Here is a 13,985-nt window from a genome sequence, read left to right on the forward strand (position 1 = left end):
AAACACACTCTCATGGTAGCTACCTAAAAGCTCTCCGGAGAGAGAAAAGCCAGAGAGAGAGAGTGAGACTGTGGTGTGAAGGGATCAGAGCCATCAGGAAAAGCACCGCTGGAATTTCATAGTTGTTTGAGACCCTTTTCCTCATCAGAATTAATGAAGATATGATTTTATACAGAGGGAAGAAATCCAGCTTTGTCAAATTCTCCTTTGTCCCAGGAATGACAAGGGAATGAATTCTCCACTGAGGAATTGAGACTGTGAGATGTGCCGGGTGTGGTGGCGCATGCCTTTAATCCCAGCACTTGGGAGGAGGAGACAGGCAGATTTCTGAGTTCGAGGCCAGCCTGGTCTACAAAGTGAGCTCTAGGACAGCCAGGGCTACACAGAGAAACCCTGTCTCGAAACAAACAAACAAACAAAAGATTGTGGGATGTTTTCATTGGCCTCACGTGCAGGTTTTCTGGTGAAGTTTCCTTTTTCTCTGATTTGCAACTTATTTTTCACAACCAGTTTTTATGAGGTGTGCTGATATATCGATGATGCAGTATTGATTTATGCTATGTGTGGTTTTGGTCTGAACCACCATCACTTCAGAATGTGGCTTATTTGGGGATGGAGGCCTTTGATATGATAAAGATGGTGACCAACTAGAAGCCAAGGAGAGAGGCCACAGCAAGTACTGCATTTCAGATACCTTGAGCAGAACCTCAGGAAACAAACGCTAAACTGCCTGTGGTATTTTTGTTATGTTATCTTCAGAATATTGATATAGAGACCTTTAATCTTGTGAACAAGATCAAATGTCCACTTTTGAGGAATTAACCCAACTACATTCTTTAAACAACAAAGAGCGTTTAATACCTGTAACCTCAGAACCTACCATTTGCACGGCACACAGACTCTCAGACATATACTCACATGTGAGGGTACCATCTCTTTTACATTATTCACATGCAAGTCCCCGGTTGTGGCCCTAGTTGTGGTGTTATTAAGATACACAACGGGCACCTGGACTGTGAAATCATACCACTTTCAGTAGAGCATGCCATAAGTAAGGAAGAACCAGCCACGTTCTCAGAGCACACTGACCACAGTTAAACCATACTCCCAGGGAAAGGTCCTTCAAGAGAGAGAGAGAGAGAGAGAGAGAGAGAGAGAGAGAGAGAGAGAGAGAGAGAGAGGTCATCGAGTAGCTCTTAGCTGTTTATCTCAGGATGTCCAGGTGAGCCAGGAAGAGCCACATGACCAACTCCAGCAAGAGCCACTGCCAAGGCTGAGAGATCAAAACCTGACACCTGACCCGTGTCTGTTGTTAGGACACCGTCCACCATAGCAACCAGGCTGACTTGCCTCTCAAAGGTTGGCCTCCAGCTCAACTGAAGCCAGGCAAGGAAGTCAGGATTCTAAATATCAACAGCATCACTCTGTCAAAAGCTCTCCTGTGACCTTTCTCAGAAAAGGCATGCAATGACAGTTTGAAAGCTGGCCAGGCCATCCACGTCTAGAACTGCCAGCGCCTTTCTGAACACTTGCCTGGAATTGTGGGCAGTCTTCTTAAGGGTAATGTAGCACCACAAATCTCATGCAAAACTGACTAAGGTCACGTACAGTAATTATAAGATGTTCTTAAGAGCGGTAGAAAAACAGACGGCAAAATTAAAAAGTCAGCTAAATACTCTGAGCCATTTCCATATCACGAGTCCTGTTTGGTTCTGTCTATCACCAATGACAACTTTGACCTCTTTCTTCTCTCTTGGACCTTCCCCCATCCCTGATTTACCTTCTGTTTTGCCATCAAGAGTGTAGGCTTTCTGGAATTGTATTCCTTGTACTCATCAAAGTGTATTATTAAAAAACCAGTTATAAGGCTTGCTTCATAGAGTATTTTATCTCTTCTGTCTGTCTCTCTGCCTTCCCTCACCGTGTGTGTGTGTGTGTGTGTGTGTGTGTGTGTGTGTGTGTGTGTAATGTGTGACTGAACAAAAACCCAGCCAGTGGCATCAGGACAGAAGTGAGAACTCCAGTTCCTATTGTGCTATATTCCTGGCCCTAGGCGCACTTCATTTACTCTTTAAATGATGCGTGTGTTCTGTGGGAGCGTGTCCACGTGGATGCCAGGGGTTAATCTTGACTGTCATTTCTTAGGAGCTGCCCACTTTGTTTTTTGAGACACTGTCTCTCACTGGGGCTCATGAACTTGGGCAGGCTGTCTGGCCAGTGAGCTCCAGAGACCAATCTGTCCCCAAATCTCCAGTAGTCCACTCTGATAAAGTAGGTGGTTCCTCCTTCTTGTGACATTTTCTACTAGAAATGTTTTGGTGACATGTCTGAATTGGTGGTATCCACACTGAAATCAGCCTGGCGTTTCACAGTCCAGGTGGCCACAATGAAGCCTTTTACAGGACATCAATTCACCCAGTAGACATGTCTAGGAGCCTTTATTAATAGATTTGTACTACCATGCATGTTTTTGTTTTGTTTGTTTTTTTAACATGGGTTAAGGTTTTTAAGCTTGTGTGTTGAGCTTTTTACTGACTGAGCCACCTCCCCCAACCTCCCTTAGATGACATCATTTCCATATCATTTTACCAATTAGAGGAGTCTAATTTTTAGGGGTTTATGAAGTTATTACAAAGAGTTATCTCTCTCCCCTTTCTAAGACTTTAAAATGAAAATCACTAATACTACGAAATTAAACCTAATCGTGTTTTTTAAAATCAACTTAACTCTGTGCATTTGTGGTGCTAGGGTTCAAACTCAAGGCCTTGGGCATGCCGGGCAGGGGCCTTAGCACTGAACTACACTCTCTTGTCCAACCTCTGTTGCTTTAGTGGTTCTGAGCTCGGTGCAATGCTGAGGTGGGGGGGGGGGCGAGATTCGCTGAAGAAACTCCACAGCCGAGCTACAAGGCAGTCTCTGTAACTTTGCTTTCATTGCTCATTCCAATATATTTATTAGGTTGTTAAACAGAACCATCTTGACTGGTCCCAGCCAAGTTTCTAATGCTGTCCATGGCACGTTAGCTCTGCAGTATAGTAAACCATGTCGGTCGGGTCTTAGGCGAGAGCTTGATGCTACCATGTCAATGCGCAGGAGGCAGATGGAAGGTTCAGGGAGGTCTTTTCCAAACCTCTATGGTTTGGAAATGGAACTAGAAACCTCCTGGGGTCAAGGCGCTGATGAGATTCCTGGAGTGTCCTGGTCCAGGCGTGGGTTTGGAATACTTGGGAAATGGCCGACCACAGGGAACTCAGGGTTCCTCATTCTGGCTTGGTTTGGAAGTGCTGAGTTGTGTAAAACGCAGAACACTTGAGGGGGCGGTGGAGACTTTTAAAAACCTCAACAGGAATTTCAATTGTTCATTTTGGGCAAGAGTTTGGGGTCTGATTCCTGTGTAAGTCCAAACGCTTGATTCTACTGACGTTAGATTTTTCTTTCATGTCAGTCTTTAGGACTCAAGGATCACTGTCATGCAGGAAAGTCAAGCCATGTGCTGATTTGGGTTGGTGATGCAATAAAGGCAATTGGATCGAAAGTCTCAATTATCAGTGTTCATTTCACCAATGTAAAGAATACAGAATAGCTTTTTTAAAAAAAAGTTAAGCAACCTCAGGAATAAATGCACATCTGAAATGTTGTCCTATGCCAGTCAAGTATTGATATTTTGTAAAGCATTTCTTTTCTTTTTTTCTCTACTCTTCTTTTCTTTCCTTTTCCCTTTTTAAAAGATTTATTTATTACTAGTACACTGTAGCTGTCTTCAGACACACCAGAAGAGGGCATCAGATCCCATTACAGATGGTTGTGAGCCACCATGTAGTTGCTGGGAATTGAACTCAGGACCTCTGGAAGAGCAGTCAGTGCTCTTAACCGCTGAGCCATCTCTCCAGTCCTAGGTATTAACATTTTTAAAAGGTAAAGTTCAAGTTCACTTCATTTTTTTCTCTCTCAAAAAATGTCACCCAGGGATCTGATTTGCAGTATCGGTTACTGGACATTAACATCATCATTTGAGCTATAAAAAATGAAGGTCTATAAGCAAGGGGGATAAATGTGTAGAGAGATTAAAAATCTGACTGGGTACTATTGTGAAATAACAACCCACTTCTACCTGAAGGACATTCAAATGTGACAGTCTTTTCTAGTTCAAAGAGATTTAAGGACTTGATCCATTTTTAATTATACTCTTGATATCATATCAAACTTATATTTATTAATTACATTTAGCTTTTTCTTACATTCATTTTAACAATGCCTTAAGTCTTTTAGGCCTTCGTTCTTTAAAATATAATGTGCTGGGCTGGTAGGATGGCTCAGTGGGTTAAGGAATTTTCTACCAAGCTTGGCAACTCTCAGGAATTACAGGGTAGATTGAGAAAACTGACTTCTGTAACTTATTATTTGACCTACTTATACCGTATGCCTTCCCCTTCAAATAAACAAATTAATTAATTAAAAAGTAAATAAGCTGCAACATGTGTCTTAATTACTTTCCTATTGCTGTGATAAAGCACCAGATAGTCCGGAGCCAGCTTTGGCGGGGACCTCAGACTGCGCTCCCAGACCCCTGGAGCTGTGTTCTGCCTCTTCTTGTAGCCTGACACCCGCCCGGTGCAAGGCGTGGGGTAAGCGCAGTCAAAATTTCCACATCCTGCCTCCCTGAGTGGCCTGAGCTCTGTGGCGGAGCGGACTCGGGATCCCATTAACGCTACACTACATATGTGAAGGTGTCCTCAGAAGCCAGAGGAGGGGATTGGATTCCCTAGGAAGGGAGTCATAGATGGTTGTGAGCCACCTGATGTGGGTGCGGGGCATGGGGCCTGGCTCCTCTGTGAGACCAGCAGGTGCTTTCAAACAGTGCTGATCTAATGGTCATGTAAGTATCTTATTTACCATTCAACAGTTAAATATTCATTTCTGGGATTTTTTTTCCCTCATTTAAAACGTTGAAGTTTTTTTTTTTTTTTTTTTTTTTAATATTTATCCAGACAAAAGGATGCACAACATTTTAATCTATTATATGATATTGTCCTATTCTGTGGTGACTATGTTTAGTCAGCTGTTCATAATATACAATACTGAATTTTAATCACGTTATTTACAGAGGGGCCAAAGCAGTCGTCTACAGGTAAAGGCGCTCAGGTTTAATGTGCAGGTTCACAGCCCTGTGCAAACACAACCGTTATACACACTGTGACCAACACAGGGCATATCCGTCTCCAGTTACCACTCTCACAGGAACAAGCACACAGGCCTAGGGGAAGGCGCCTGGTTTTCTTTCTGAGGTGTAATTCTCAACAGTTTGCTTCCCTTCTCACTCACGCCAAAGGCAAAGCCAGTGTTGGACCACTTCAGGATCCCCCTTGTCTCGAGAGACTGCCTGGGGACCTCTGAATGTCCTTGACCGAGGAAAACAGGCAGGGCTTCTTCACAGCTGGATAGGTTAAATGGGAGGCAGCACCATACAAAACCACGGAACTAATTTCTTGTACAGCTGGGAAACAGAGTTTAAAATGCCCGAGCAATGGCAGTCAGATCTGAGCCGAGACCCAGAGGGCCGGGCGAGGCCACACCCTTGGAGGTTGGCCCCAGTCCTTTGCCTCCCTGTCACATGGACGTCAGTACTCCCTCTCCATCTTGACTTCTTATGGATTGCCCAGTTAAAGCTTCATAAAGACCTAACTTACAGCCAGGAAAGCCCTCTGCTGCAGTGCTTCACAGCTGTTTGCTGACCAGGCTCTACCTCTGTGGCTCTACCTCTGTGCTGTCCCTATGAAAGCTCACACCGGCTGGCAAGGAGGGACAGCTCTGAGAAGTGCCATCCCAGGCCTGCTCCTTTGCACAATGATGCTCAGTTACGGAGGGTCCTTCACCCACAGATCCCGGCTGCAAGGGGGTGCACCTGAGTGTCGGCTGTGTCTGCAGAGCCCTCTTCATTTCTGTCGCCGGCCTGAGGAACCATTTGTGAGCAACACCCTGCCTACATTTTCGACGGAAGCGGTTACTCCCTGACAAGCTCCCGGGTTCCCACTGGCCCTGGTGCTTCGGGCACTCAGACTTCAACCTGGCTACCACGTCAAGGACACGGACCGGCTCACTCTGGGATCTGCCAGTCTCAGAATTTTCTCTTTCCTTGGGGTTTTCACAAGTTTCCGGAGCAGAGAAGGGCTCAGGTATAGGTGACGTACCCCGGGACTGGTCAGAAATCTTCACTGTGGTAGGCGAATTTGTGCAGGTTTTATGTGCAGCTAGCTAGCACAGCAGTAGCAACTGTCTCTATCACTGACAGAGGCCTCGCAGAACGGATACTGTCCCCACTGTCACTCATGTATTGCACAGAACAGTGCTCGACGCCACACGCAAACGGCTTAGACTGGTAGCACTGGCTGTTGATCTCTCTCATCATCTCTAGCTGTAACTTGGCTTTCTTAAGATCCCCTGATTTTTTTTTTTTTTTTCCTTCTTGTAGTGGCTCTCCCATCGATATCCCAGGAACTTTTTTATTTTCATAGAGCCTATCCGATTGCTACACTGGCGGGCTGAAAAGAATGCAATTTTCTCCTTCGTGTTCCCAGGTTTGACAGTAGCCCAGCTCCTAGACAGTCAGTCCTTCATCACTCCGGTGCACGGCTGCAGACGGCACATTCTTTCTGGCTTTAAAGTCCAAGCTGTTTTCTACAGGACTCTGCCCACTCATACTGCACAGAACATTTGGAGAAAGGACCCCGGAAGGTTTTCTAGACGATGCTTTGACAAGGGAGGCAGAAGGAAGGCTGGTGGCTTCATGTAGTTGGCTCTGCCTTTTCATCACTGTGGCCATTTCATAGGCATTCTCAGTGTGTCCTTGCTGATTTCAAGTGGGTACAGAGGGCCGCGCTTCCTTCTAGAGTTTCCACTATGGCTCAAGGTGCATAACAGATGCCAGTTAGAGGGTGGAGGAGCACCAAGGATGTGCAAATTTACGGCTTCCACAACTGCATGAAGAACGGTTCCTCTCCGTGGATGGCAACCAGATGGCTGGTCAGATGGGTTCAGAGGTTCAGGCAGGAGCATGGCAGCATCCAGGCAGGCAGAGCTGAGAGTTCAACATCCTCATCTGAAGGCTGCTAGTGGAAGACTTCTGGGATATTTTTATCAAGACAACTAATCTTGGAGTTGATTCTCTATGAAGATATTGTGATTTTTAACTCATGAGTTAAAAACAAGGTTATAAAGTGGTAGATCCTTGACCTGCCATTTAGGGGATCCTGGCTCAATCCTCAGTGTGTGGTATGGAGCAGGGAGAGCAAGAGAATACACACACACTCTCTCTCCCTTCCCCCCTCTCTTTCTCTCTCTCTCTCTAAAGATATATATATATATATATATATATATATATATATATCTTTATGTTACAGAACTACCTCTTCCAAAATGGTAGAAAATGGTAGAAATGATTCTTTGGAAAGAGTTTATTTTGATTGGCTATTAATTTTAAGCATTTGTGACAGATAACACATTTCTAGTTGTTGATTGAATGCTTATAAAATTGCACATTTCTATTAAAAAATTAAACTATATTGGACTTGCATTTCTAAGTTAGTTTTGTTTTTTGTTTTTTTAATTTTATTTTTAATTTTATTATTTTATTTATTTATTTATTATTATTTTATTATTATTTTATTTATAATTTATTATTATTTTATTTATTTTATTTATTTTTATTTTTTATTAGATATTTTCTTCATTTACATTTCAAATGCTACCCCCNAAGTCCCCTATACCCTCCCCCTGCCCTGATCCCCAAACCACCCATTCCTGCTTTCTGGCCCTGGCATTCCCCTGTACTGGGGCATATAATCTTCGAAAGACCAAGGATCTCTCCTCCCATTGATAGCCTACTAGGCTGTCCTCTGCTACACATGCAACTAGAGACACGAGCTCTGGGGGGTAGCGGTTAGTTCATATTGTTGTTCCTCCTATAGTGGTTGAAGGAAGACCTCAGGATTTTCTGTCTGGGGACACACTCAGTACTGCTTTTTAAATCCTTCCTCAGATCTCACGCTGCAATTTCACATGTCTGTCTGTCCACACACATGTGGCCACGCCCCATCTTTCAAACAAAGCAGGCTGAATCCCTGCACACAGAGAGAATTCACTCTCTGGTTCCTGCCCCTGGCCCCTGCTCTCTGCACTTACAGGCCTCAGCTCACACACTGATTTCCAGCCCTGTCACATTTGCCTTAGCTGTGAAGCTTCGTGGGGTGCTGAGCAAGCACACAGCTTTTAGGGTTAAAATCACATACAAACATTCCCATCAGAATGCATTTCAACTTCTCCCTCTGGAGAGAAAGAACTAGAAATGAGCTCCCTCCAGTCCGGGATCATTGTCTGTTGCCCTACCCCTTCCAGACCTGACCTCTCTTCCTTGACTCTGAAGGGACATGTGAATTCCACTCACTTCAAAGAGTTTGAACTGCAGTTTTGCAGTTGAATATGCAAACTCCAATTAGTGGTCCACAAGGTGCTGAAAACAAAACACAAAACACAAAGCACAAAACACAAAACACAAGACACAAAACACAACACAACAGGGCCTTGTGTGGGAAAACACATGGCAGTGGCCTTCTAGCAACTTGAAAAATACCTTCCTTGCTTAGACATGAAACCACACCCCAACGGAGGTGACCAGCGGGTCAAAAGTCACATCTACAAGAAGTGAAATGGATCCCATACCAAACCAATCAAAGGCTTCAAGAAAATACAAATCTAGGGAGACAGCTCAGTTGGTAAAGTGCTCGCTGCATATACGCATGAGGACCTGGGTTTGCATCCACGCACAAGGCTGGGCATGGTGGAAGGCATTCTCTCAGTTAGTGATTGATGGGGAAGGGCTCAGCCCTTGATGGATGGAGCCATCCCTGAGCTGGTTGGTCTGGGTTCTGTAAGAAAGCAGGCTGAGCAAGCTACAGGGAGGAAGCCAGAAAGCAGCATCCCTCCATGGGCTCTGCATCAGCTCCTGCCTCCGGGTTCCAGCCCTGTTTTGAGTTTCTATGCTGACTTCCTTCTATGATGGACTATGATCTGGAAGTGTAAGCCAAATAAACCTGTTCTTTTCCAACCTGGGTTTGTGGTCATGGTGTTTTGTTGCAGCAATAGAAACCTTAACTAAGACAAGTTGGTGCCGTCGTCGTAGGGTATTGCTTGACAGACCTGACCATGTTTTGGGGAGGGTTGTGGAAGGACTTGGGAACATTGGTCTAGAAAAGCCATTGAGTGTTGGGAGCTCCGTGGGATGTTCCCTGGAAGCTTGGAGGATAAGAATGTTGAGAGCTATGCAGAAGATGGAGGCCTGGCATGTAAGATGTCAGAGGGAAGATTAAAGACTCTATCAAGGGTGTTTGCTGTTTTGATGTAAGATTCTGTGATTCTGGTTCACTGGGACTGAAGAATCAGCTCTGATGAACAAGATACCAGGACTATTGGAGTAAGAACTTTGTGTTACTGAGACAATTGGTGCTGGTTAGCTGGAGCTAAGAGATTAACATCGATTAAGAACATCGCTGAGGGGGAAATCTTCTGAGACATGTTTTACTCTGAGAGCACAGAGAAGCTGTGCTCCAGAGGTGGCCAAGCTTATACCTTGTGCTGACCACAGGACTCGGTAATGTTTAAAGTCACCCAGATGATACTGGTTTTGAAGGCATGAAGGGGTCATGGAGAGCAGCTGAGGCTTGGCACTGAGAGGCCAGGATAGACCATTGGTGAAGGTGCAGTCTCAGTGGCAGTTGAAGGCCCAGAACTGGAGGGGGTCATGCAGAGAAGTTGAGGCTTGGTACTATGTAAAGAGCCTATGAGAGGCTAGCGGGGATAGTGCAGGCCAGTGGCAACAGCGATCTGGAGATGCCAGTATCATGGGATGACCACCGAGAACAGCAGCAGCAGCAGTGGAGGGGACAGACGGAGTCCAGGAAACAAGCTGTGTGTGCTGTAGGCAGCAGAGCTGGAGAAGTGATCCCCAGCCCAGGAGAGCATGTGTGGATCGCGGACATTGAGTTATTTACACCGTTGGAGTTTAGTTTTGCTTTGTTCCGATTGTGTCTGTGCCCTGGTTCTTCCCTCTTGAAGAAAGTATTTCATCTAATTTTGATTTTTTTACAGGCCCCCACAGCTGAAAGACCAAGAAAGATTGGATATTTTAAAGATATTTAACCTTTAATGTGTTTGGATTTATGAAGACTGTGGGAATATTCAAGTTATGTCTTTAAGGTCGGATCTTGGGGATGAGTAAGAAAGGAAGGAAGGGTTGTGGCTTAATAGTGATGTTTGTGTGTCAAGCTGACAGGGGTCAGTTGTACTTGCTAGGTTTATATGTCAAGTTGACACATGGTAGAGTCATCTGAGAGGAAGGAGCCTCAGTTGAGGAATTGCCTCCATGAGATCCAGCTGTAAGGCCTTTTCTCAATTAGTGATCAATGGGGAGGGCCCAGCCCAAAGTGGGTGGGGCCATCCATCTCTGGGCTGGCCGTCCTGGGTTCTATAAGAAAGCAGGCTGAGCAAGCCAGGGGGAGCAAGTCAGTAAGCAGCATCCCTCCACGGCCTCTGCATCAGCTCCTGCCTCCAGGTTCCAGCCCTGCTTGAATTTCTGTTCTGACTTTTTTCTATACTAGACTCTGATCTGGAAACTTAAGCCAAATAAATCCTTTCCTCTTCAACTTGAGTTTTGGTCCCGGTGCTTCAGTGCAGTAACTCAGAGAACTTTAGGGAAGCCACTAAATGTGAGATTCTTTGAGTCAGCCCTTGGCAGTGATATGAAAAATTGATGATCAGCTTGTGAACCCCCCAGATAGAACTCGGAGAATCAAAATAGGAAAAAATGCTATTTTCATATTGTTACCAGGAAGTGATGAAGAGATAGCGTAGCAGCTGAAAATCCAAAACGCTCTCATCGTTTGATGATAGCTGCTGTTCTGGAGAATCGGGTCCTGCTGAAATTTATGTCTATTCAGACCACTCTAAACATTGAGAACAGAGTAGGTGAGAATGCTGCCTAACCAGCATCCAACCACATCAGATATAATTCATTACACAAGTTAAATGTGCTCCGTGTACAGTTAGGAACTCTCGATGGCTTATCTGATGTCTGGGTTTAGATCGGTTCTTTTGGAAGGCCACACGTGTGGTCTCAGAGCAGGTGAAGGATGCTTCTAAAACGAAAGCCCTGAAAGCAATATTCTCGGCAGCTGGGATGGGGACGACGCTTCCTGAAGCTCACTCATCACCCCTGAGATCAGGACACTACGGACCCCAGCACAGCAATAGATTTGATGAGCGAGCTGTCAAATCCAGCATGAGTTCTCCTGGGCATTAGTATAACTCATGAGACAGAGAAAGTGGGATAGATTCATCTTGTTCATATCTTCTGGGCCCCTGACAGTTTCAAAGGTGGCTTTGTGCTGCCGTTGCTCCAGTGGATGAGCTTATCTGTCTATCATGGTGAAGGAGGAATGGCTTATGCCGTGTTTGTATGGCATCCAGAAAAGGGATCAATCTGGGTCTCAGAGTTATCCCAGGTGGCAGCTGGGAAGTGCTCCTGACGCCAAGCAGGTTCAAGCCTTCCACACACAAATGTAGGTGTTGATGCTCTGTGGCGCCTTGACTATGGCTTGTGTCAAGGAGGCACGCGCGGTCATGTGTCACCCTGGCAAGCCAACTAACCCTAGACTGGGTTACCTGCACCTCCCGATTTGCTCACAAGTGCTGGTAATCTCCTATGAGTCGGGCATCAAATGGCCACGCTCAGAGTACTTAGGAGGGAGAAAGCGGCAATTACAAATGTATTTACGATCACGAGGAAGGAGAATGGAGGCATAATCTTTCTTAGAAAGAGTGACAAGTTAGAGAAAGACACTGGGGACAACGCTCTATGAGCATCGGGGAGGAAGAAAGGGACGGAGGGTAATTTTTACCTTGACTACAGAATTGATGGTCAAGGTTCCAACTCAAAGGTGGAGAGGACACTTGAGGAAGGGGTAAGGATGGACCAAGGGGACCAAACAAACTTAAGAGAAAAGTGATTGCTATGAAGAGGGCCCCCATGTGAGAGTACCAGGGGACCCTCTAAATACCCAGTAGCTGACCCCTTGGCTTTAGAGTGAGTTGCACGTAGCCCAGCCCTCCACAGGTAGAGAGCCAGGTGGGTAGCTTTTGGATTTATGAACAGAAAACCAAAGTGCTGCGTTTTTTTCATTCCTCCCACACAGAGAGCAATTATAATGAATGTTTTTTTCCCCCCCTCTAGACCTTGACTGACCTCTCTCTGCTGTTTCTTTACAGGAGCAGGGTGAACCCAGCTACACCTTCAGAGAAGTGTTTGTACCCCAAAACCAAGGATGAGAAACGACTTGGTGTTAGAGTCTGTGAATACTTGGTGGTTTTACCATATGCTAACATAACCCAGAATTGGATGATAGCACACACATTGGATTGCCAAAGAATTGTTTGCATTTTGTTTTTTGAGACGGGACCTTACTGTCACTCAGGCTTGCTTAGAAGTCACTATACAGTGCAGACTGGCCTTTTAACTGGGGAAAATCGTCCTGTTTCATTCAGCCTCTGAGGGGCTGGGATTGTGACTGCTAGCCACCAAGTCTGACTTTTTAAAATGACAATATTAACTAAGCAAGCTTGTGAATAGTGGAGGGTCATTTGTTATATGGCTGGGGGATGTCAGGAACTATAAAAGAAATAAAACATTATAAGACAGGTAAAGGGCAATAGGTGCTGTGGACATGCAGGGCCTGCCTATTCCTGGGGAATTAAGGAAGCTTTTAGGAAGGGTGGAGATGGGGTTGATTCTTGAAGTATAAGAAAATTTGGAAATAAGAACACTGAGTATAAGCACAGATATTTGAAGGAGGGGCAACAGAATAAATGTGGAGCGGCTGAAATAAGAGAGATTCTGTTAAACCCTACTCTTTGCGTGGCGGGAAAGTGAGGCAGAGAAGTGGGAAGTGGGGAGGGTCATGTTTGTGTGGGTGCCAGGTGAGCGGGAGAACCACCAAAAGACTCAAGAGGGAGGAGCGCGGGGCAGAGCTCAGCCTTGGGGATAGTAACCCACGTTCAGAGGGATTCTGCTTTGTGCGTTATCAGAGACAAAGACTCTTGTCGATGAGGTATAAAATAAGAAGGTCCTGGCCTACCAGAGTAGGGGGGAAACTGAACAAGAGGATATCTGGAGGAAATATATTGAGTATACATAATTGCTTTGATGAGTAACATATTTGCAGTTTATTTTTCAATGGAAAATATCCAATGGCAATTCTAGGGTAGTATGTAGCCATGAGCTTTTGGCTCCCAGCCACATTCCCTAGGAGTCAGGTTCACACGTTGGTCTTTCAGGTCAGCTCTGCTCCTCCTGCAGGTTACTGGTGTATTTCAGTAAGTCCTTGCATCAGGACTTTTCCTGTCTGAACTGGAGATGTATTTCTTACCCGTCATCCCCTTGGAGCAGTGGATCGCAACATTCCCAATCCTGAGGCCCTTTACTAAGTTCCTCCTGTTGTGGTGACCCCTCCCACCCCCAACCATAAATTATTTTCATTGTTACTATATAGCTGTAATTTTGCTGCTGTTATGAATTGTAATGTAAATACCTGTGTTTTTTGTTTTTCCTGACGGTCTCGGGCGGCCCCTGTGAAAAGATTGAGAACTGGGGGCTTAGAACAGTGCAGGAGGCACAGTAGCTTTCATGTCTCACAGAAAACCTACTCAAGACCAAAACACATGTCCTTTCAGTCTTCACTTCTGAGCATCAACCTGCCTCAATTTGGGTGTGCAGACAGTCCCTGAGCATCTAAAGCGGTTACTGGAGATCTAAACTCTCCTTGCTTCCTCTCTCATCCATCTCCCTCAAGAGCTCATTCCGCTCCGCATTGGTGCGGAGCCGGTCATCAGTGGAATCTGGGCTGTGGAAACTACTTTGGGATGAGTACGGAGAACAATTT

General features: G+C 45.3%; 1 protein-coding gene and 1 pseudogene across 4 annotated transcripts in view; both read right to left on the minus strand.

Annotated features, from left to right (window-relative positions):
- Pde7b (phosphodiesterase 7B) overlaps positions 1-13,985 on the minus strand; it is a 320,938-nt gene that overhangs the window by 115,704 nt on the left and 191,249 nt on the right. The window lies entirely within an intron of this gene.
- Positions 2,923-7,215, minus strand: LOC110338447 (annotated as a pseudogene). The gene is made up of 2 exons (XR_003842704.1): positions 5,688-7,215; positions 2,923-4,032 (listed from the first exon to the last, which is right to left on the minus strand). The product of XR_003842704.1 is annotated as an F-box only protein 34-like (transcript).

Source organism: Mus pahari, chromosome 21 (assembly GCF_900095145.1).
Source record: "Mus pahari chromosome 21, PAHARI_EIJ_v1.1, whole genome shotgun sequence".
Lineage (NCBI taxonomy): Eukaryota > Metazoa > Chordata > Mammalia > Rodentia > Muridae > Mus > Mus pahari.